The sequence below is a fragment of the Lolium perenne genome, chromosome 4, assembly GCF_019359855.2.
Source record: "Lolium perenne isolate Kyuss_39 chromosome 4, Kyuss_2.0, whole genome shotgun sequence".
NCBI lineage: Eukaryota > Viridiplantae > Streptophyta > Magnoliopsida > Poales > Poaceae > Lolium > Lolium perenne.
Window position 1 is genome coordinate 269,743,995 of NC_067247.2, and position 26,403 is coordinate 269,770,397.

Below are 26,403 nucleotides of genomic sequence, written 5' to 3' on the forward strand. Positions count from 1 at the left end.
TTCCTCCCTGAGTTCGATAAACCTTGGGTGATCCACTTAAGGGAAAACTTGCTGCTGTTCTACAAACCTCTGCTCTTGGAGGCCCAACACTGTCTACAGGAAAAGGAGGGGGCGTAGACATCAAGCACACATAGTGCATACATTTTCACACATACTGCACTAGATAGATGCTAACCCTATAGTTTGAGGCCATTTGGATGAGGTAGAAAAAAATCTTGGATTAGAATCGTGTTGTTCGAACCCCGTAGTTGGATTTTTTTGAACCTTGATCTGTAGTACTAGGCAAAACCCTAGTTTAACCTATTTAATTATAGATTCGTATATCGATTTTTCTATCTTTTTATTATTACTATGCAGCACATGTGTGTTTGCCCGTCTAGCTAGTGAAACTCAGAGGAAGAGGGATCACTCGGAAGGACAGAAGAAGGGAGAGCATTATGGTGTCTCCCCTTTTTCGGGTGACGATGTTGACTATTGTGCAGGGTTTGTCAGTGAGCAGGAGGTGCGAGCGAGCGAGCGAGTCGAGCGAGGCCGAGAATGAGAGAGATTTGTTTTTTTTTGTGTGAGAGGGACAACCGAAGGATCCTGAAGGACCCAGAGACTTCCAATACGCATGCTGATGCGTCTTCTCTTGACAAAGAAGATGGCTGGGAGTTTGCGTACCTATTGCACGTGACTTGTGCTCACTGAAGTGTGGGACCTCACGCGTGGGCACCACACGTAAGTGACAGACCTGTTGGTATAAAAACTCGGTTGATTATTATAGTGCATTAGAACAAAGTTTCCTATGGATTCAAGGGTAGGAAATCCAAGTTAACTCATTTACATGACATTATTTTTTCCATGAAGCAAAGTTAACACATCTATCAATTGGTACATTTTGGAGTGACTAAGAAGGATCCAGGCTTACTTATTCGTTTTCACGTGTTAAACTTTTCTAAATCTTGGTCAAACCTAGGATTTGACCAACAAGATTCAAATGGGCAGAAAAATAAAATAAAAACAGAAAAATGAAAAACCAAATCACATAGTCTTCTTATGTCATATAGTAAGCATTAAAGTTGATAAACAAGGTCTAGACATATGAAACCATACAAATCATGTATTTATACCCGCTAACCCCTAAACTCTGTCTTATGAAGTCAAGCATGTGAAGAGAAGTGGTTTTGGGTTTCAAACATGGAAATTTCAAAAACCTCCCAAAAGCTTCATTTTAGAGTGACTAAGAACGATACATGCTTCCCTTTTCATTTTCATGTTTTAAACTTATTTACATAATCTTGGTCAAACCTAGGATTTGACAAGATTCAAATGGTTACCAAAATTTAAAAAAACAGAAAAAAGAAAAAACAAAGCAAATAGTTTTCTTATGTCATATAGTAAGCATTAAAGTTGATAAATTAACAAGGTTTGGACATATTCCAACCATACAAATCATGTATCTACCCCTAACCCTAAACTCGGTCGATCTTATGAAGTCTAGCATGAAGAGAAGTCATTTTGGGTTTAAAACATGGAAATTTCAAGAACACATCTCAAAAGCTTCATTTTAGAGTGACTAAGAAGGATCCATCCTTACATTTTCATTTCATGTTATAAACTTTTTTAAATCATGTTCAATCCTACGATTTGACCAAGATTCAAATGGGCAGAAAATTAAAAAAATCAGAAAAATGAAAAACCAAAGTACATAGTCTTCTTATGTCATATAGTAAGCATATCCAAGTTGATAAACAAGGTTTGGACATATTCAAACCATACAAATCATGTATCTACCCCCTAACCCTAAACTCGGTCGATCTTATGAAGTCTAGCATGAAGAGAAGTCGTTTTGGGTTTCAAACATGGAAATTTCAAGAACATCCCAAAAGCTTCATTTTTGAGTGACTAAGAAGGATACAGACTTCCCTTTTCATTTTCATGTTTTAAACTTGTTTAAATCTTTGTCAAACCTAGGATTTGACCAATATTCAAATGGGCATAAAATAAATAAAATAAAAAACCAAAGCACATAGTCTTCTTATGACATATAGTAAACATTCAAGTTCATAAACAAGATCTAGACATATTCAAACCAGACAAATCATGTACCCCCTAACCCTAAACTCTATCTTAATTATATATGAAGTCAAGCATGAAGTAGTGAAGTGTGGTTTTGGGTTTCAAACATAGAAATTTCAAAAACCTCCCAAAGGCTTCATTTTAATTAGACTGACTGGTTAATTAAGAAGGATCCAGGATTAATTACCTTTTCATTGTCATGTTTAAACTTGTTTAAATCTTGGCCGAACCTAGGATTTGACCAAGATTCAAATGGGCATAAAAATTTAGAAAAAATCGAAAGAATGAAAAACCAAAGCACATAGCCTTCTTATGTCATATAGTAAGTATTCAAATTGATAAACATGGTCTAGACATATTCAAACCAGAAAAATCATGTATCTACCCCTAACCCTAAACTCCGTCTTATGAAATAAAGCATGAGCAGAAGTGGTTTTTGGTTTCAAACATGGTAAATTCAAGAACCTCCCGAAAGCTTCATTTTAGAGTTTCTAAGAGAAGCATCCAGACTTAAATCTTGCTCAAACCTAGGATTTACCAAGATTCAAATGGGCATAGAAATCAAAAAATGAAATACCAATGCACATAGTCCTCTTATGTCATATAATAAGCATTCAAGTTGATAAACAAGGTCTAGACATATTCAAACCCAACAAATCATGTATCTACCCCTTATCGACCCTAAACTTCGTCTTATGAAGTCAAGCATGAAGAGAAGTGGTTCTGGGTTTCAAACATGGAAATTTCAAAAACCTCCCAAAAGCTTCATTTTAGAGCGACTAAAGGATCGTTGCTTATCTTTTCATTTTCATGTTCTAAACTTATTTAAATCTTGGTCAAATCTAGGATTTGATCAAGATTCAAATGGGCATAAAAATTCAGACAAAAAATCTAAAGAATGAAAAACCAAAGCACATAGCCTTCTTAATTATGTCATATATATAGTAAACATTCAAGTTGATAAACAAGGTCTAGACATATTCAAACCAGAAAAATCATGTATCTACCCCTAACCCTAAACTCTGTCTTAGGAAGTCAAGCATGAAGAAAAGTGGTTTTGGGTTTCAAACATGCATGGAAATTTCAAGAACCTCCCAAAAGCTTCATTTTAGAGTGACTACGAAGGATCCATGCTTACACCTTTTCATTTTCATGTTTTAAACTTGTTTAAATCCTGGTCAAACCTGGGATTTGACCAAGATTCAAACGGGCATAAAATTCAAAAAAATTAGATAAATGAAAAACCAAAGCACATAGTCTTCTTATGTCATATAGTAAGCATTCAAGATGATAAACAAGGTCTAGACATATTGAAACCAGACAAATCATGTATCTACCCCTATCCCTAAACTATGTCTTATGAAGTCAAGCATGAAGAGAAGTGTGGTTTTTGGTTTCAAACATGGGAACTTCAAAAACCTCCCAAAAGCTTCATTTTAGAGTGACTAAGAAGGATCAATGCTTACCTATCCATTTTCATGTTTTAAACTTGTTTAAATCTAGGTCAAACCTAGGATTTGACCAAGATTCAAATGGGCATAATAATTCAGACAAAAAACTAAAGAATGAAAAACCAAAGCACATAGCCTTCTTAATTATGTCATATAGTAAACATTCAAGTAGATAAACAAGGTCTAGACATATTCAAACCAGAAAAATCATGTATATATCTACACCTAACCCTAAACTCTGTCTTATGAAGTCAATCATGAAGAGAATTGGTTTTGGGTTTCAAACATGGAAATTTCAAGAACGTCCCAAAAGCTTCATATATTTTAGAGTGACTAAGAAGGATCCTGGCTTACGTTTTCATTTTCATGTTTGAAACTTGCTTAAATCGTGGTCAAACCTAGGATTTGGCCAAGAATCAAATGGGCATACAATTCTAAAAAATCGAAAAATGAAAAACAAAAGCCCTAACTTTTACATGGAGGACCCCAGGCCGAAAGCAAGAAATGCGATCGGGTCTTGAATCTTGATGCGTCTTCTCTTGACAAAGAAGATCTTGGGAATAATCAAAGCAGCCAAATTTTATGTTGTGTATTGTATATGTCTATGGCATGCTTAGTTTCATCGAATATTGTTTGGTTGCATCGCGGGGAAACCACGTGAATTTAGATTAATTGTTGTTTGTTTGTGGTGTGACCAACTGCTTTTGCAACGAAACAACCCCCCCCCCCCACCATGCACGCATTGTTTGGGTCGCATGCATGATGTGTACAAAATGTGAAAATAGAAATAATGCAGGAATTGAATATGATTGCATGTTGAATTAATCCTATATGAAAGAAATCACACAAATTTGAATTGCATGTTCTTTGGTTGTAGTGCTACACAAAAAACACGTGCATTAGTATGAATTATCATGTATTCAAGAATCAAAGGAGCCACTGAGATTTGAATCCCACAAAATTTCTATGAATTTTCTTCGAACCAAACAAGCCCAACAAGATTCCTAAGGAATATAATACAACGAATCAAACGACTTCCGTTGTTGGAATATTTCCTTAGGACATCAATCCTATAGACACTATATGATCCAGTTTCAACGAAAATCTGGTCGGTGTAGGCTCGAGGAGGCCAATTGTATATATATGTTTGGACCCGGTTGGTTGAGTGATCATGCTCGTGACATTGATAGCGTGTATGCATACGTCCGTTGGGAACCCCAAGAGGAAGGTGTGATACGTATAGAAGCAAGTTTTCCCTCAGTAAGAAACCAAGGTTATCGAAACAGTAGGAGCCAAGAAGCACGTTGAAGGTTGATGGCGGCGGAGTGTAGTGCAGCGCAACACCAGTGATTCCGGCGCCAACGTGGAACCTGCACAACACAACCAAATTACTTTGCCCCAACGTGACAGTGAGGTTGTCAATCTCACCGGCTTGCTGTAACAAAGGATTAGATGTATAGTGTGGATGATGATTGTTTGCAGAAAACAGTAGAACAAGTATTGCAGTAGATTGTATTCGATGTAAAAGAATGGAGCGGGGTCCACAGTTCACTAGAGGTGTCTCTCCCATAAGATAAATAGCATGTTGGGTGAACAAATTATAGTTGGGCAATTGACAAATAAAGAGAGCATAACAATGCACATACATGTTATGATGAATAGTGTGAGATTTAATTGGGCATTACGACAAAGTGCATAGACCGCTATCTAGCATGCATCTATGCCTAAAAAGTCTACCTTCAGGTTATGATCCGAACCCCCTCCAGTATTAAGTTGCAAACAACAGACAATTGCATTAAGTATGGTGCGTAATGTAATCAACAAATACATCCTTAGATATAGCATTGATGTTTTATCCCTAGTGGCAACAACACATCCACAACCTTAGAGGTTGCTGTCACTCCCCCAGATTTAATGGAGGCATGAACCCACTATCGAGCATAAGTACCCCCTCTTGGAGTTACAAGCAATGACTTGGCCAGAGCCTCTACTAGCAATGGAGAGCATGCAAGATCATAAACAACACATAGATAGATTGATAATCAACATAGCATAGTATTCATTATTCATCGGATCCCAACAAACGCACATGTAGCTTTACAGATAGATGATCTTGATCATGTTAGGCAGCTCACAAGATCAGACAATGATAGCACAATGGGGAGAAGACGACCATCTAGCTACTGCTATGGACCCATAGTCCAGGGGTGAACTACTCACACATCAATCCGGAGGCGACCATGGCGGTGTAGAGTCCTCCGGGAGATGACTCCCCTCTCCGGCAGTGTGCCGGAGGCGATCTCCTGAATCCCCCGAGATGGGATTGGCGGCGACGGCGTCGCTGGAAGGTTTTCCGTATCGTGGCTCTCGGTACTGGAACTATCTTCGACGAAGGCTTAAGTAGGCGAAGAGGTAGGTCAGGGGGCCTCACGAGGGCCCCACACGCCAGGGCGGCGCGGCCCCAGCCGTGGCCGCGCGGCCCAGCTGTGTCGGCGCCTCGTGGCCCCACTTCGTTTCTCCCCCGGTGTTCTGGAAGCTTCGTGGAAAAATAGGACCCTGGGCGTTGATTTCGTCCAATTCCGAGAATATTTCCTTACTAGGATTTCTGAAACCAAAAACAGCAGAAAACAACAACTGGCTCTTCGGCATCTCGTTAATAGGTTAGTGCCGGAAAATGCATAATAATGACATATAATGTGTATAAAACATGTGAGTATCATCATAAAAGTAGCATGGAACATAAGAAATTATAGATACGTTTGAGACGTATCAAGCATCCCCAAGCTTAGTTCCTACTCGTCCCGAGTAGGTAAACGATAACAAAGATAATTTCTTAAGTGACAATGCTATCATAATCTTGATCAATACTATTGTAAGCACATGTAATGAATGCAGTGATTTGAAACAATGGTAAATGTAATGAGTAAGCAATGGAATCATATAGCAAAGACTTTTCATGAATAGTACTTTCAAGACAAGCATCAATAAGTCTTGCATAAGAGTTAACTCATAAAGCAATAGTTTCATAGTAAAGGTATTGAAGCAACACAAAGGAAGATTAAGTTTCAGCGGTTGCTTTCAACTTGTAACATGTATATCTCATGAATATTGTCAACATAAAGTAATATAACAAGTGCAATATGCAAGTATGTAAGAATCAATGCACAGTTAACACAAGTGTTTGCTTTTTGAGATAGAAGGAAATGGGTAAACTGACTCAACAATAAAAGTTGAAGAAAGGCCCTTCGCAGAGGGAAGCATTGATTGCTATATTTGTGCTAGAGCTTTTATTTTGAAAACAAGGAACAATTTTGTCAACGGTAGTAATAAAGCATATGAGTTATGTAAATTATACCCTACAAGTTGCAAGCCTCATGCATAGTATACCAATAGTGCCCGCACCTTGTCCTAATTAGCTTGGATTTACATGGATTATCATAGCATAGCATATGTTTCAACCAAGTGTCACAAAGGGGTACCTTTATGCCGCCTGTACAAAGGTCTAAGGAGAAAGCTCGCATTGGATTTCTCGCTTTTGATTATTCTCAACTTAGACATCCATACCGGGACAACATAGACAACAGATAATGGACTCCTCTTTAATTCATAAGCATTCAACAACAGATAATATTCTCATAAGAGATTGAGGTTTGTTGTCCAAACTGAATCTTCCACCATGGATCATGGATTTAGTTAGCGGCCCAATGTTCTTCTCTAACAATATGCATACTCAAACCATTCGATCATGATAACTCACCCTTACTTCAGACAACACGAACATGCATAGCAACTCACATGATATTCAACAAATAACTAGTTGATGGCGTCCCCAGGAACATGGTTATCGCTCAACAAGCAACTTATAAGAGATAAGACGCATAAGTACATATTCAATACCACAATAGTTTTTAGGCTATTTGTCCCATGAGCTATATATTGCAAAGATAAAGAATATAAATTTTAAAGGTAGCACTCAAGAAATTTACTTTGGAATGGCGGAGAAATACCATGTGGTAGGTAGGTATGGTGGACACAAGTGGCATAGTATTTGGCTCAAGGATTTTGGATGCATGAGAAGTATTCCCTCTCGATACAAGGTTTAGGCTAGCAAGGTTGTTTAAAGCAAACACAAGTATGAACCGGTACAGCAAAACTCACATAAAAGACATATTGAAAGCATTATAAGACTCTATACCGTCTTCCTTGTTGTTCGACCCTTACTAGAAAATATCTAGACCTTAGAGAGACCAATTATGCAAACCAAATTTTAGCAAGCTCTATGTATTTCTTCACTAATAGGTGTAAGATATATGATGCAAGAGCTTAAACATGAGCACAACAATTGCCAGGTATCACATTATTCAAATATTATACCAATTACCACATGTAACATTTTCCGTTTCCAACCATATAACAATTTAACGAAGCAGTTCAACCTTCGCCATGAATATTATGAGTAAAGCTAAGGACATATGTGTCCATATGCAACAGCGGAGCGTGTCTCTCTCCCACACAATGAATGCTAGGATCCAACTTTATTCAAACAAAACAAAAACAAAAACATACAGACGCTCCAAGTAAAGCACATAAGATGTGATGGAATAAAAATATAGTTTCACTAGAGGAACCTGATAATGTTGTCGATGAAGAAGGGGATGCCTTGGGCATCCCCAAGCTTAGACGCTTGAGTCTTCTTGAAATATGAAGGAGTGAACCACCGGGGCATCCCAAAGCTTAGAGTTTTAACTCTCCTTGATCATATTGTATCATCCTCCTCTCTTGACCCTTGAAACATTCCTCCACACCAAACTCGAAACAAACTCATTAGAGGGTTAGTGCATAATTAAAAATTCACATGTTCAGAGGTGACACAATCATTCTTAACACTTCTGGACATTGCACAAAGCTACTGAAAGTTCATGGAACAAAGAAATCCATCTAACATAGCAAAACAGGCAATGTGAAATAAAAGGCAGAATCTGTCAAAACAGAACAGTCCATAAAGACGTATTTTTTAGAGGCACCAGACTTGCTCAAATGAGAAAACTCAAAACTAATGAAAGTTGCGTACATATCTGAGGATCATGCACGTAAATTGGCATAATTTTCTGAGTTACCTACAAAGAATTCAACCCAAATTCGTGACAGCAAGAAAATCTGTTTCTGCGCAGTAATCCAAATCTAGTATCATCCTTCGATTAGAGACTTTACTTGGCACAACAATGCAATAAAACTAAGATAAGGAGAAGTTGCTACAGTAGTAACAACTTCCAAGACTCAAATATAAAACAAAAATACTGTAGTAAAATGATGGGTTGTCTCCCATAAGCGCTTTTCTTTATAGCCATTAAGATGGGCTCAGTAATTTTAATGATGCACTCGCAAGAAATAAGAGTTGAAGCAAAAGAGAGCATCAAAAAGCAGATTCAAAACACATTTAAGTCTAACCCACTTCCTATGAAAAGGAATCTTATAAGAAAATAAATTAAATAAGCACATAGTAACAAGCATAGGAAGATAAAACAAGAGCAACTTTAAAAATTTCAGCATATAGAGAGGTGTTTTAGTAACATGAAAACTTCTACAACCATATTTTCCTCTCTCATAATAACTTTCAGTAGTACCATGAGCAAACTCAACAATATAACTATCACATGAAACATTCTTATCATGAGCTACATGCATAGAAGTATCATTACTCTCCACATAAGCATAGTCATTCTTACTAATTGTAGTGGGAGCAAATTCAACAAAGTAGCTATAATTTTTATTCTCATCAAATATAGGAGGCATAGTATAATCATAATAAACTTTATCCTCCATAGTAGGTGGCACAATACCACTATCATCATAAATGGGAGGCAAAGTATCATCAAAGTAAATTTTCTCCTCCATGCTTGGGGGACTAAAAATATCATGCTCATCAAAACCAGCTTCCCCAAGCTTAAATTCTTCCATAGCATTAGCAATAATAGTGTTCAAAGAGTTCATGCTAATAACATTGCTACAACTATTTTGCAGACAAAGTTCCATGGGTTTTTTAATTTTCTCTTCAAACACCTCATGTCCTAACTCAAGATAAATACTATAAAGATCTCCAATATTTTTGTTGTTTTCCATTAAGCCTAACTAGTGAAATAAAAACATGCATGGAATTAAGTAAAGTAAAACAAGTAACTAATTTTTTTTGTGTTTTTAATATGGAGAACAAGATAGTAAATAAAGTAAAACTAGCAACTAATTTTTTTGTGTTTTGTTTTAGTGCAGCAAACAAAGTAGTAAACAAAAGTAAAGCAAAGCTAAAACAAAGTAAAGAGATTGGAGGTGGAGACTCCCCTTGCAGCGTGTCTTGATCTCCCCGGCAACGGCGCCAGAAAAAGTTGCTGGCGCAAAGTTGACGTGGGAGTTAGAGATCTCTGTGGTGTAACTTTTCTTCAGTTCCCCGGCAACGGCGCCAGAAAAAGTTGCTTGATAGCGTGTATGCACAAATCCGTTGGGAACCCCAAGAGGAAGGTGTGATGCGTATAGAAGCAAGTTTTCCCTCAGTAAGAAACCAAGGTTATCGAACCAGTAGGAGCCAAGAAGCACGTTGAAGGTTGATGGCGGCGGAGTGTAGTGCGGCGCAACACCAGGGATTCCGGCGCCAACGTGGAACCTGCACAACACAACCAAATTACTTTGCCCCAACGTGACAGTGAGGTTGTCAATCTCACCGGCTTGCTGTAACAAAGGATTAGATGTATAGTGTGGATGATGATTGTTTGCAGAAAACAGTAGAACAAGTATTGCAGTAGATTGTATTCGATGTAAAAGAATGGACCGGGGTCCACAGTTCACTAGAGATGTCTCTCCCATAAGATAAATAGCATGTTGGGTGAACAAATTACAGTTGGGCAATTGACAAATAAAGAGAGCATAACAATGCACATACATGTTATGATGAGTAGTGTGAGATTTAATTGGGCATTACGACAAAGTACATAGACCGCTATCCAGCATGCATCTATGCCTAAAAAGTCCACCTTCAGGTTATCATCCGAACCCCCTCCAGTATTAAGTTGCAAACAACAGACAATTGCATTAAGTATGATGCGTAATGTAATCAACAAATACATCCTTAGATATAGCATTGATGTTTTATCCCTAGTGGCAACAGCACATCCACAACCTTAGAGGTTGCTGTCACTCCCCCATATTTAATGGAGGCATGAACCCACTATCGAGCATAAGTACCCCCTCTTGGAGTTACAAGCAATGACTTGGCCAGAGCCTCTACTAGCAACGGAGAGCATGCAAGATCATAAATAACACATAGATAGATTGATAATCAACATAGCATAGTATTCATTATTCATCGGATCCCAACAAACGCACATGTAGCTTTACAGATAGATGATCTTGATCATGTTAGGCAGCTCACAAGATCAGACAATGATAGCACAATGGGGAGAAGATGACCATCTAGCTACTGCTATGGACCCATAGTCCAGGGGTGAACTACTCACACATCAATCCGGAGGCTACCATGGCGGTGTAGAGTCCTCCGGGAGATGATTCCCCTCTCCGACAGGGTACCGGAGGCGATCTCCTGAATCCCCCGAGATGGGATTGGCGGCGGCGTCTCTGGAAGGTTTTCCGTATCGTGGCTCTCGGTACTGGAACTATCTTCGACGAAGGCTTAAGTAGGCGAAGAGGTAGGTCAGGGGGCCTCACGAGGGCCCCACACGCCAGGGCGGCGCGGCCCCAGCCCTGGTCGCGCGGCCCTGCTGTGTCGGCGCCTCGTGGCCCCACTTCGTTTCTCCCCCGGTGTTCTGGATGCTTCGTGGAAAAATAGGACCCTAGGCGTTGATTTCGTCCAATTCCGAGAATATTTCCTTACTAGGATTTCTGAAACCAAAAACAGCAGAAAACAGCAACTGGCTCTTCGGCATCTCGTTAATAGGTTAGTGCCGGAAAATGCCTAATAATGACATATAATGTGTATAAAACATGTGAGTATCATCATAAAAGTAGCATGGAACATAAGAAATTATAGATACGTTTGAGACGTATCAGACATCTAGCCTGAAAGGTAAAATTCGGGCAAGGCCAACGTGATGCCACAATACTTTTGAAATATTCAAAAGCGCGTAATATTTGTGAAATTTTAATAATAGCTACTACTTATGTGAATTTTTTTCGCTCATACGCTTATTGGGGGGTAGGCTAACCCTAATGGCCTCCTCAAGATCCCTACCTCTACCAAGGTTTCCCGAGTTCATCCACCTCGACTGGTTCCTTGCCACTCTCGACCATGTTGTGGGCCTCATTTCGGGTTCCCGTACCACGACCAGTCCTTATCAGGATTCCCGAACCCGATGCCATAATATTTGTTTGAAAAAAATTCAAGACCGCACAATATTTGTTGAAATAAATGAATAAGCATTTTAAATAGCTAAATAAAAGAAGTATGAATTTTGAAAAATCTATTTTTTCTAAAACATTAATTGGAGCATTGATATGTTGAACCCACTTGTCGATTTTGCTATCAACATGACTAACTAACTGATTAGATAACCAAGTGGTGAAATTTGCAACATATTAGACCACCACATGGTGGAAACTGCAAAAAAAATGTCCAAGTGGTGGTTTGTGCAACATATAGAGCAGTACAATATATGGTAGTACAAGGTGCACTGCCGTGGGCCCGTGGTAATATATCATGATGAAGGCAAAGGATCTTTTCTCTGCTGAAACTGTCCAAAGCTGATTTGATGAGACAAAATACAGCTCCACGGCGTGCAAGGACAGCTATACAATACATTAGCTTCTTCTCGGGTCACACGCCTTCACGACAGGTGCAGTAAGTGCAGCAGAGACCAGAGAGAGAAGGCACGCCCGTAGTACTCGTATATTGATTTCAATTCAAATTGTTTTTTTGCCTGCCTCTCCGTCTTCTTCATCTCCATCTTCTCTGGTGACCCCGCCTACACCAGCAGCCCCTGCACCACCGCCGCCATGCCTTTTTCGAATCATCTCGAGCCACCTGTTTAATGGTACTAGTAGGATTTGTGGACTTTTATCCATATCGCTCTACCAGCTGCCGCTCGCACTGTCCTCCAATACCTCATACCCAAACGTCAGCGTCCCACTCCCACACCCCACACCCACTTGACCGCATCCTTCCAATGGTGAGATCGATCAATGAGAGTGGTAGTTCTTGGGTGTTTGCTGATGGCCCCTTTGAAGAAATCGCATCCCGATGCGATGTCATCACCGCCGCGAGCCTCGTCGGTTCATGCAAGTTTTATCATGATTCAACAACACAAAGTGTAGCTCTGCCTGCATCTCAGCCGTTTGGCTTGCCCTGTGTTCTTCATACTCACCAAACTCAGGTACCCTCCGCGCACAATCCCTTCTCCCGCGTCGTCAAGTTCAAGCTGCAGGGTGTGCAGAAGGGCGAGCAGCAGGATTCGAAAGAGCGCAAGGGTACATTGTGCCAACTGACGCCGCTGGACATGATCTCTTCCGATGCCGTGATTCCAGATGGTGGTACGGGCATGTGGGCAGGCGCGAATGGAGATTGGATTGCTCTTCTTGGCTTCCCCTGGAATTGGGAGCTTATCAATGTGTACACTGGTCGCCGGATTCCTCTACCAGCAATACGTGAGTTTAAATCCACCCCGGATAAACTTGTGTTCGAGTGTAATGATCAACATCTTCAACTGCTGAAGATAGCTATTTGCTGAGTTCCAACAGCTGCTTCAAATTATACTAGTTTCTCTGTTCTTGCCATCTTCAACGCGGAAATTGCAGTCCTTCACTGTGCTTCTAGCACATGGACAGTTCTTGACAACCAGTTCTTAGCGTTCGGCTACTCCAATGCAATCATCCACAAGGGTATTGTATTTGCTGTAACTCAGACAGGCAAAGTTTATGCATGGAATCAACTTTCTTGGGGTAATTTTTCTCATCTCATATGATGTGTTTTCGCTATTACCTGCTAGTTTCAGATTTAGCTTTAGCCTTTTTCTTTTTGTTGTGCAGTTTTCGTGTCATGCTTGTACCTTTCCCCCTCTATATTCAATCAAAATCAGCAGCGATATGCCTTTGAGTCAAAATAAAGTACTCCCTCATATCCAAATCAAATTGACTCAGCTTTGTCTAGCGAATGCATCTAGCTAGACAAACTTGAGTCAATTAATTTGTGCATATCTAGCTAGATACATCCAGTTGAGTCAATTAATTTGGATCGGAGGCAGTATTTTAGCTAGTTTCATTATTCATGTATGTAATGAACTAATCAAGTTTTGCTGAACTGACTTCAAGCTGTGCTTTCCTTTGCAAGGTCCTTTGTTGATCAGCACGGCACCTATTCTGCCAGAACTTGATGAACAAGGTCGGTACAATCTTGGCTCCTAGTGGTTAGCACGATCTCCTGATGGTTCTAGACTTTTTCTGGTCCATACCTGGGGCGTTACTGACGGGCGGGATTATAATGGACTGGTTCGGATTTTACCTACTGCTGCTACCTCTGAGGGTCGTCATGGTCACACTATTAGCGGGTATGGTAAGGGTTTACTTGGCTGCGAGGTGTACAGCATGGACACCAGTCAGTTGATGCCACCGAGGCCATGGAGGAGGATTATTTCCCTTGGATCATATTCTCTCTTCCTTGGAGTGAACTATCCGATTATCATTCCAGTAGAAGACGGGGCAGAACATGACCGTCCAAATATGGCGAGAAGCAACTCTGTTTACACATCGCACCATGCAGTAGGCCTTGCATATCCTCCTTCTCCAGAAATTTGCCGCTTCAGTTTGAATTCTGAAGACTGTACTGTTGGTTTCCAAACCAACATTAGATGGACATGGCGGCAGGTTCCGTTGTGGTTCATCCCAAGCTTCGCCAACGCCCGGCAATGGAACCTGCCTTCGCGTCACAGGTCCAGAAAAAAGGGCTGATGTACTTTATGTAATACTCGTGTTGTAATGCAAGATTTGTATCTGTTGAACTATTTCATTTGCATGTTTATCTCTACCTAGGCTACTCCCTTTTCGTAGTTGTGTTGTACTATCTGTTGAACTATTTCCTTTGCCTGTTATCTCTACCTAGGCTACCCCCCCGTAGTTGTTAAATTGATGTAATGCTCCTACAATGCAGGCTACACTGGGTGTGTGGCCTGTAATGTTATCAAACACCTTTTGTACTCGTTCTAGTATGCATTTCACACGATAGCTCACATAATTAAAGTACTCCTACAACGTATTAGTTGAAAGATATCTCTCATAATTAAGTACCCCTCTTTGAGCTTATGCGAAACATAAATGACTATTTTAGAAATATATACTCTCGTCACAAGATTATATTAAAAACAATGGTACGTAGTTTTATTAGAAAAAGAAAGTGTGAATAGTAGAATGATGCAGAAGTGTTTTTTGAGGTCTGTGCATAGCTAGTAATCATTGTGCAAAAGCACTTAGACTAGTCACAATGGGAAGTATCATAGACTAGTATCATACATACTCCCTTCATCCTCAAATAAGTGGACATCTAGCCTCAAACTTTGTCCATGAAAGAGTGTACTTCTATGTTCCCAATGCACTTTAAAGTAGCAAAAGTTATTTCTCTCTCATCGCATGGAAATCAAACCCAATAATATTCAACACATGTTATCTTAATTTTGTACATGCACTTAGCCTATTGGAGACGAAATAATTAAAGAGGAGAGAGATGTTAGTTGCATCTTCCCAATGCAATTTTTCTCTCTTTTTACTAATTTACCTTGAAAATCCCGCACGTCCACTTATTTATGGACGGAGAGAGTATGATACTAGTTTATGATACAACACCTACAATGCATAGTATCATGAATTAGTATCATAGTTCCATTCTATTTAATGTTTTGTAGAATCTCAATGCAAATATGTGTACATGATGTGTTTGCCACTAAAATTTCTAGTTTTACGTGCTATGATACCGTATCTACCTATGATACTAATTTCACCTCTCTCATCACTAATTGATGTGCCACATAAGATTTATACCCAGATGACATGCATGATACTACTACTACCTATGATACTCCCATTGTGGCTAGTCTTAGTTGAAGCAAAACCGAGCCGTGGCCCGCCCAACCTAGAAAAATTAAGCGTATGTTATTTGTAAAATTCAGCGTAATATTAGCTCATTTTACTTTCTCTCAGCATGTTGTGCCTCCAACCTTTCTTGTCAAGATCCACCGCTATGCAAAAGGCTAAGAGCATCCACTATGTTGTCCACAAGACCTATCTACAAGGAAAAAGTAGTTGATAAGGTTGTAGTGGAGGTTATCCACAAGTAATATTTCCTTGGGCTGCATGATTCGTAGGAATAGGAAAAAACATATGATTAGTATGGCATGCCTAGTCGAATCCTGTAGGAAGATGAGTTCTATTTGATTCAGCCAAAGGAATTATCAATGAGATATGACCTCATGTTTATTTTCTATAGGATTATTTCCTATAGGATATGTTCCCATGAATCAAACAACTAGCAGGTGTAGGAAAAAATCCCGTAGAATCAAACAACTAGAAATCAAAAATAATTTATCTCTCATTCCTCTGTCGTGCATGTGGGTACACCAATAGCATATACATGTTGGTCCCATCTTAATGCTAAGGTTCAGTTCATCATACATAGTGGGAAACTTCACAAGATAAATGGGACCCAAGTTATGGCGAAAGTTAATATTATTACTATATATATACACACATATATAGGCGATTCCCCGAGGGAATCCACTATGTTGTTCACAAGGAAAAAGTAGTCCATAAGGTTGTCTATTATACATAATGGGTGTGTTCCACAAGGAAAATTTCTTATGGGTGACCTACAAGCTTGTTGGGTGTCCACAAACAAAAGAAAATAATTTCGCTCTCCTTCCTCATACTATTAAGATGCTAAGGTTCATTTTCTCATACTATGTGGGTCCCATCTTAATGGTAAGGTTCACATCTCATACTACGTGGGTCCCATCTTAATTAATGTTAAGGTTCATATCTCAAACTTCCAGTAAATCATGCATATTTCGATTTATATTTTGGTGAAGTTTCATTCGATTTAAATTATAGGTTTGTGAGCAAATATATATTTAGTTTGAACTAGTGCTCGAGTACGTAAGAAGCTATTTAATCACAAGCTTCATAGATTTTAAAACAAGGCATCTACATATTACTGGATTTTTTCAAAATTTTCGGAATAGTTTTTCCTTTTCAGCTTCGAAATAAGAGATAGTTTGGAACGTTGGATCTCAAATGGATGGTAGATGGTGGCACATAGTCACAATGTATCTTGGAAGCATCAAGTCACTGAAGCTCTGTCCGGTTTCCAAACCAAGCCAGGAAAGGCATTGAAAATGAAGTTCTGCTCTAAAACATCTCTCATTCCATTTTGGTGCTCGCGCGGTTGCATGCTGCCCACGTGTTAAGGTACGTGTCTATGGCATGTAGAGAACTACGATTATTGGTGAAAAATATATCAAAATGGAAACTGTAAAAAAACCCTCTCTGGTCAACCTGATGTGACGAGACATTACTGCACCAAACATCGTCGCAAATTTATAGATGGGTGGCGTGCTAGTATACCAACAGTCAAATCGGCGCCCAGTCGCAGCAGCAGCCTAGAGTACTACTCTACCTAGTTTTTGCCCCTTGCATGTCTATCATCTTCTTCTTCACCCTCCCAGAATAACGCGTCCGCGCGGGATCTCGATCCCCACCACGCCGCATCACTAGTACTATACCTTTCTCTCCTTACCCCGGCAGGCCGCGCGCCGCATCGTTCCTTCCATAGCGCTCGCCCTCTCCTCCGAAAACCCCAAGCGCAGTTGCATCCGCCATCCACCTAAATCCATCTTCACGTGATGGATTATTCTAGGCTTTGCCGGGGCGGCGGGGACGGCCACTTGGAGGCTCTCACCGGCGACAACATCGACCTCATCGCTGCGCATCTGGACGTTACCTACACCGTCCGACTTGCCGCATGTTCCAGGGAGCTCTACGACCTGATCAGCAAGGATGAAGGTAAGATGCACCATTGGGATGAACCCTGCCCGCTGACGCCTCCGCCTGCTTATTGGTTCGGTGAACACTGGGACGTGGCGACAGGATCTCGTCTGCAGGATACCGTGTACGACCTGGTGCCCCTCGACCATCCTCGTCGTTCTGTCGCCCTGCCGTTGATGCACGACAGAAAATGGCTTGGCGCGAACGGCGACTGGGTCGCCGCCGCCGATTATTATGGGTGGTGCCTCGTGAACGTCTACACCGAGCGACATATCCCCCTTCCATCCCTACCTGATTCGAAGATTTGTCCAGGAATTAATTTGTTGAAGGTTGTAATCTGCCAAGTGCCCACAAAAGGTGGGAGGTACGCAGATTACAAGCTCATCGCCTTGTTCGACAAAATGATTTTCTACCTTGAAGGGGGTGGCGACTGGAGAATGCTGGAGGCCCTTGCACCTGCACCTGATTATCCAAAGTACTGTGATGCCATTGAACTCGGTGGTCACGTTTTTTGCGGTGGACGAAACTGACGGCTCCACGTACTTCTGGGACACCGCAAATGGTATTTTTTCAGTCCTTATGTTGCATTGCATGATACACTGCCTTAATCAATGAAGTCATTCATGAACTACCTTGTTTATATTTTACCTTTCATAAATGATTTAATGATCACACCCCTTTTGCTGAATATGAATGAACTGTTGCTTGCAATGAATTAGTACGAATTAGTCACCAACAAACATAGTATGCTCAGTATGTGATTGCATTCCTGAATTAGTAACTCTACCCCACTGCAGAATATGGATGTAATTAACCAGTATCTCAAAAGATAACGTAGCACTATGAAGGCACCCTTTTTGATAACCCTTTACACCCATTGTTTCATATATATAACTAATTGATTTTGCCTCCAAAAGGAGGACGAGAGACCCCCGCCATCTGCATCAGAGAGATGCATAAGGATTTTCATAAGTATATGACTTAACGATCACATCCTTTATCTGAATATGAATGAACCGTTGATTGCAATGAATTAGTACTAGTCAGTCAGCAGCAAACAGAGTATACTCCGTATGTGAATGCATGATACGTCTCCGACGTATCGATAATTTCTTATGTTCCATGCCACATTATTGATGATATCTACATGTTTTATACACATTATATGTCATTATTATGCATTTTCCGGCACTAACCTATTAACGAGATGCCGAAGAGCCAGTTGCTATTTTCTGCTATTTTTGGTTTCAGAAATCCTAGTAAGGAAATATTCTCGGAATTGGACGAAATCAACGCCCAGGGGCCTATTTTTCCACAAAGCTTCCAGAAGACCGGAGGACTAACGAAGTGGGGCCACGAGGTGGCCAAACACTAGGGCGGCGCGGCCTGGCCCTTGGCCGCGCCGACCTAGCGTGTGGGCCCCTCGTGACTCTCCCGACTCTGCCCTTCCGCCTACAAATAGCCTTCATCGCGAAACCCCCAGTACCGAGAGCCACGATATGGAAAACCTTCCAGAGACGCCGCCGCCGCCAATCCCATCTCGGGGGATTCAGGAGATCGCCTCCGGCACCCTGCCGGAGAGGGGAATCATCTCCCGGAGGACTCTACACCGCCATGGTCGCCTCCGGATTGATGAGTGAGTAGTTCACCCCTGGACTATGGGTCCATAGCAGTAGCTAGATGGTTGTCTTCTCCTTATGTGCTTCATTGTCGGATCTTGTGAGCTGCCTAACATGATCAAGATCATCTATCTGTAATGCTATATGTTGTGTTTGTTGGGATCCGATGGATAGAGAATACTATGTTATGTTGATTATCAATCTATTACCTATGTGTTGTTTATGATCTTGCATGCTCTCCGTTATTAGTAGAGGCTCTGGCCAAGTTTTTACTCTTAACTCCAAGAGGGAGTACTTATGCTCGATAGTGGGTTCATGCCTCCATTAAATCTGGGACAGTGACAGAAAGTTCTAAGGTTGTGGATGTGCTGTTGCCACTAGGGATAAAACATTGATGCTATGTCCAAGGATGTAGTTATTGATTACATTACGCACCATACTTAATGCAATTGTCTGTTGTTTGCAACTTAATACTGGAAGGGGTTCGGATGATAACCTGAAAGTGGACTTTTTAGGCATAGATGCATGCTGGATAGCGGTCTATGTACTTTGTCGTAATGCCCAATTGAATCTCACAATACTCATCATGTCATGTATGTGCATTGTCATGCCCTCTCTATTTGTCAATTGCCCAACTGTAATTTGTTCACCCAACATGCTATTTATCTTATGGGAGAGACACCTCTAGTGAACTGTGGACCCGGGTCCATTCTTTTACATCGAATACAATCTACTGCAATACTTGTTCTACTGTTCTCTACAAACAATCATCATCCACACTATACATCTAATCCTTTGTTACAGCAAGCCGGTGAGATTGACAACCTCACTGTTTCGTTGGGGCAAAGTACTTTGGTTGTGTTGTGCAGGTTCCACGTTGGCGCCGGAATCCCTGGTGTTGCGCCGCACTACATCCCGCCGCCATCAACCTTCAACGTGCTTCTTGGCTCCTACTGGTTCGATAACCTTCGTTTCTTTCTGAGGGAAAACTTGCTGCTGTGCGCATCACACCTTCCTCTTGGGGTTCCCAACGAACGTGTGTCTACACGCCATCAAGCTCTTTTTCTGGCGCCGTTGCCGGGGAAATCAAGACACGCTGCAAGGGGAGTCTTCACAATCCAATCTCTTTACTTTGTTTTTGTCTTGCTTTATTTTATTTACTACTTTGTTTGCTGCACTAAAACAAAACACAAAAAAATTAGCTGCTAGTTTTACTTTATTTACTATCTTGTTTGCTATATCAAAAACACAAAAAAATTAGTTACTTGCATTTACTTTATCTAGTTTACTTTATTTACTATAGCTAAAATGGGTACTCCTGAAAATACTAAGTTGTGTGACTTCACAACTACAAATAATAATGATTTCTTATGCACACCTATTGCTCCACCCGCTACTACAGCGGAATTCTTTGAAATTAAACCTGCTTAATTAATCTTGTTATGCGAGAGCAATTTTCTGGTGTTAGTTCTGATGATGCTGCTGCCCATCTCAATATCTTTGTTGAACTTTGTGAAATGAAAAAGTATAAAGATGTAGATGGTGACATAATAAAATTAAAATTTTTCCCTTTCTCACTAAGAGGAAGAGCTAAAGATTGGTTGCTATCTCTGCCTAAGAATAGTATTGATTCATGGACTAAATGCAAGGATGCTTTTATTGGTAGATATTATCCCCCTGCTAAAATTATATCTTTGAGGAGTAGCATAATGAATTTTAAACAATTGGATACTGAGCATGTTGCACAAGCATGGGAAAGAATGAAATCTTTGGTTAAAAATTGCCCAACCCATGGACTGACTACTTGGATGATCATCCAACCTTTTATGCAGGACTAAATTTTTCTTCGCGGAACCTATTGGATTCAGCTGCTGGAGGTACCTTTATGTCCATCACTCTTGGTGAAGCAACAAAGCTTCTTGATAATATGATGATTAATTACTCTGAATGGCACACTGAAAGAGCTCCACAAGGTAAGAAGGTAAATTCTGTCAAAGAAACCTCTTCCTTGAGTGATAAGATTGATGCTATTATGTCTATGCTTGTGAATGATAGGACAAATATTGATCCTAATAATGTTCCGTTAGCTTCATTGGTTGCCCAAGAAGAACATGTTGATGTGAACTTCATTAAAAATAATAATTTCAACAACAATGCTTATCGGAACAATTCTAGTAACAACTATAGGCCATATCCTTATAATAATGGTAATGGTTATGGTAATTCTTATGGGAATTATTACAACAACAATAGGAACACAATCCCTGGACTTGAAGCTATGCTTAAAGAATTTATTAGTACACAAACTGCTTTTAACAAATCTGTTGAAGAAAAGCTTGGGAAAATTGATATACTTGCTTCTAAAGTTGATAGTCTTGCTGCTGATGTTGATCTTTTGAAATTGAAATTTATGCCTAATAGGGATAATGAAAATAAAATTGTTACTACAGCAAATTCCATCCAAGTTATAATTAATGAGAATATAAGATTAATGGCTGAATTACATGCTAGGTGGGAAAGAGAAGAAAATGAAAAACTAGCTAAAGAAGATAATATAGCTAAAGTTTGGACTATTACTACCACTAGCAATGCTAATGCTACACATGTTGCTGCACCTCCTACTAATAATGGTAAAAGAATTGGTGTAGGGAATGTTTCCACTTCTAATGCAAAGCGCGAAAAACTGCCTGAAACTGCTAAAACTGCTGAAACTGCCTGTGATAAAACTGCTGAAATTTTTTCCAACATTGGGGATAATGATCCCATTGCTTTAGATTATAATGGTTTGGATTTTGATGATTGTCATATCTCTGAAGTTATAAAGTTCTTACAAAAACTTGCTAAGAGTCCTAATGCTAGTGCTATAAATTTGGCTTTTACGAAACATATTACAAATGCTCTCATAAAAGCTAGAGAAGAGAAATTAAAACTTGAAACTTCTATTCCTAGGAAGTTAGAAGATGGTTGGGAGCCCATCATTAAGATGAAGGTCAATGATTTTGATTGTAATGCATTATGTGATCTTGGTGCAAGTATTTCCGTTATGCCTAAGAAAATCTATAATATGCTTGACTTGCCACCATTGAAAAATTGTTATTTGGATGTTAATCTTGCTGATAAGTCTACAAAGAAACCTTTGGGGAGAGTTGATAATGTTCGTATTATGGTTAACAATAAACTTGTTCCCGTTGATTTTGTTGTCTTGGATATTGAGTGCAATGCATCTTGTCCCATTATATTGGGAAGACCTTTTCTTCGAACTGTTGGTGCTATCATTGATATGAAGGAAGGTAATATTAAATATCAATTTCCTCTCAAGAAAGGTATGGAACACTTCCCTAGAAAGAGAATGAAGTTACCTTTTGATTCTATTATTATAACAAATTATGATGTTGATGCTTCATCTCTTGATAACACTTGATACACACTTTCTGCGTCTAGCTGAAAGGCGTTAAAGAAAAGCGCTTATGGGAGACAACCCATGTTTTTACTACAGTACTTTTATTTTTGAGTCTTGGAAGTTGTTACTACTGTAGCAACCTCTCCTTATCTTAGTTTTATTGCATTGTTGTGCCAAGTAAAGTCTCTAATAGAAGGATGATACTAGATTTGGATTACTACGCAGAAACAGATTTCTTTGCTGTCATGAATCTGGGTCTAATTCTCTGTAGGTAACTCAGAAAATTATGCCAATTTACGTGAGTGATCCTCAGATATGTACGCAACTTTCATTAGTTTAAGTTTTCTCATCTGAGCAAGTCTGGTGCCTCTTAAAAATACGTATTTACGAACTGTTCTGTTTTGACAGATTCTGCCTTTTATTTCGCATTGCCTGTTTTGCCATGCTTGATGGATTTTTCGATTCCATTTACTTTCAGTAGTTTTGTGCAATGTCAAGAAGTGTAAAGAATGATTGTGTCACCTCTGAATATGTAAATTTTGATTGTGCACTAACCCTCTAATGAGTTTGTTTCGAGTTTGGTGTGGAGGAAGTTTTCAAGGATCAAGAGAGGAGGATGATACAATATGATCAAGGAGAGTGAAAGCTCTAAGCTTGGGGATGCCCCGGTGGTTCACCCCTGCATATTTCAAGAAGACTCAAGCGTCTAAGCTTGGGGATGCCCAAGGCATCCCCTTCTTCATCGACAACATTATCAGGTTCCTCCCCTGAAACTATATTTTTATTCCGTCACATCTTATGTACTTTGCTTGGAGCGTTTGTTTTTGTTTTTGTTTTTGTTTTGTTTGAATAAAATGGATCCTAGCATTCATTGTGTGGGAGAGAGACACGCTCCGCTGTTGCATATGGACAAATATGTCCTTAGGCTTTACTCATAGTATTCATGGCGAAAGTTTCTTCTTCGTTAAATTGTTATATGGTTGGAATTGGAAAATGATACATGTAGTAATTGCTAAAATGTCTTGGATAATGTGATACTTGGCAATTGTTGTGCTCATGTTTAAGCTCTTGCATCATATACTTTGCACCTATTAATGAAGAAATACATAGAGCATGCTAAAATCTGGTTTGCATGTTTGGTTTCTCTAAGGTCAAGATAATTTCTAGTATTGAGTTTGAACAACAAGGAAGACGGTGTAGAGTCTTATAATGTTTACAATATGTCTTTTATGTGAGTTTTTCTGCACCGCTTCATCCTTGTGTTTGTTTCAAATAAACCTTGCTAGCCTAAACCTTGTATCGAGAGGGAATACTTCTCATGCATCCAAAATCCTTGAGCCAACCACTATGCCATTTGTGTCCACCATACCTACCTACTACATGGTATTTCTCCGCCATTCCAAAGTAAATTGCTTGAGTGCTACCTTTAAAATTTCCATTCTTCACTTTTACAATATATAGCTCATGGGACAAATAGCTTAAAAACTATTGTGGTATTGAATATGTACTTATGCACTTTATCTCTTATTAAGTTGCTTGTTGAGCGATAACCATGTTCCTGGGGACGCCATCAACTATTTCTTTGTAGAATATCATGTGAGTTGCTATGCATGTTCGTCTTGTCTGAAGTAAGAGTGATTTATCATGATCAAATGGTTTGATTATGCATATTGTTAGAGAAGAACATTGGGCCGCTAACTAAAGCCATGATCCATGGTGGAAGTTTCAGTTTGGACAGCAAACCTCAATCTCTTATGAGAATATTATCTGTTGTTGAATGCTTATGCATTAAAGAGGAGTCCATTATCTGTTGTCTATGTTGTCCCGGTATGGATGTCTAAGTTGAGAATAACCAAAAGCGAGAAATCCAATGCGAGCTTTCTCCTTAGACCTTTGTACAGGCGGCATAGAGGTACCCCTTTGTGACACTTGGTTGAAACATGTGCTATGCTATGATAATCCATGTAAATCCAAGCTAATTAGGACAAGGTGCGGGCACTATTGGTATACTATGCATGAGGCTTGCAACTTGTAGGATATAATTTACATAACTCATATGCTTTATTACTACCGTTGACAAAATTGTTTCTTGTTTTCAAAACCAAAGCTCTAGCACAAATATAGCAATCGATGCTTTCCTCTTTGAAGGACCTTTCTTTTACTTTTATGTTGAGTCAGTTCACCTATCTCTCTCCACCTCAAGAAGCAAACACTTGTGTGAACTGTGCATTGATTCCTACATACTTGCATATTGCACTTGTTATATTACTTTACATTGACAATATCCATGAGATATACATGTTACAAGTTGAAAGCAATCGCTGAAACTTCATCTTCCCTTGTGTTGCTTCAATACCTTTACTTTGAATTATTGCTTTATGAGTTAACTCTTATGCAAGACTTATTGATGCTTGTCTTGAAGTACTATTCATGAAAAGTCTTTGCTTTATGATTCAATTGTTTACTCATGTCATTTACATTGTTTTGATCGCTGCATTCATTACATATGCTTACAATAGTATGATCAAGGTTATGATGGCATGTCACTCCAGAAATTATCTTTGTTATCGTTTACCTGCTCGGGACGAGCAGGAACTAAGCTTGGGGATGCTGATACGTCTCCGACGTATCGATAATTTCTTATGTTCCATGCCACATTATTGATGATATCTACATGTTTTATACACATTATATGTCATTATTATGCATTTTCCGGCACTAACCTATTAACGAGATGCCGAAGAGCCGATTCTTTGTTTCTGCTGTTTTTGGTTTCAGAAATCCTAGTAAGGAAATATTCTCGGAATTGGACGAAATCAACGCCCAGGGGCCTATTTTTCCACGAAGCTTCCAGAAGACCGGAGGACTAACGAAGTGGGGCCACGAGGTGGCCAAACACTAGGGCGGTGCGGCCTGGCCCTTGGCCGCGCCGACCTAGCGTGTGGGCCCCTCGTGACTCTCCCGACTCTGCCCTTCCGCCTACAAATAGCCTTCGTCGCGAAACCCCCAGTACTGAGAGCGACGATACGGAAAACCTTCCAAAGACGCCGCCGCCGCCAATCCCATCTCGGGGGATTCAGGAGATCGCCTCCGGCACCCTGCCGGAGAGGGGAATCATCTCCCGGAGGACTCTACACTGCCATGGTCGCCTCCGGATTGATGAGTGAGTAGTTCACCCCTGGACTATGGGTCCATAGCAGTAGCTAGATGGTTGTCTTCTCCTTATGTGCTTCATTGTCGGATCTTGTGAGCTGCCTAATATGATCAAGATCATCTATCTGTAATGCTATATGTTGTGTTTGTTGGGATCCGATGGATAGAGAATACTATGTTATGTTGATTATCAATCTATTACCTATGTGTTGTTTATGATCTTGCATGCTCTCCGTTATTAGTAGAGGCTCTGGCCAAGTTTTTACTCTTAACTCCAAGAGGGAGTACTTATGCTCGATAGTGGGTTCATGCCTCCATTAAATGCAGGACGTGTGATGAAAGTTCTAAGGTTGTGGATGTGCTGTTGCCACTAGGGATAAAACATTGATGCTATGTCCAAGGATGTAGTTATTGATTACATTACGCACCATACTTAATGCAATTGTCTGTTGTTTGCAACTTAATACTGGAAGGGGTTCGGATGATAACCTGAAAGTGGACTTTTTAGGCATAGATGCATGCTGGATAGCGGTCTATGTACTTTGTCGTAATGGCCAATTGAATCTCACAATACTCATCATGTCATGTATGTGCATTGTCATGCCCTCTCTATTTGTCAATTGCGCAACTGTAATTTGTTCACCCAACATGCTATTTATCTTATGGGAGAGACACCTCTAGTGAACTGTGGACC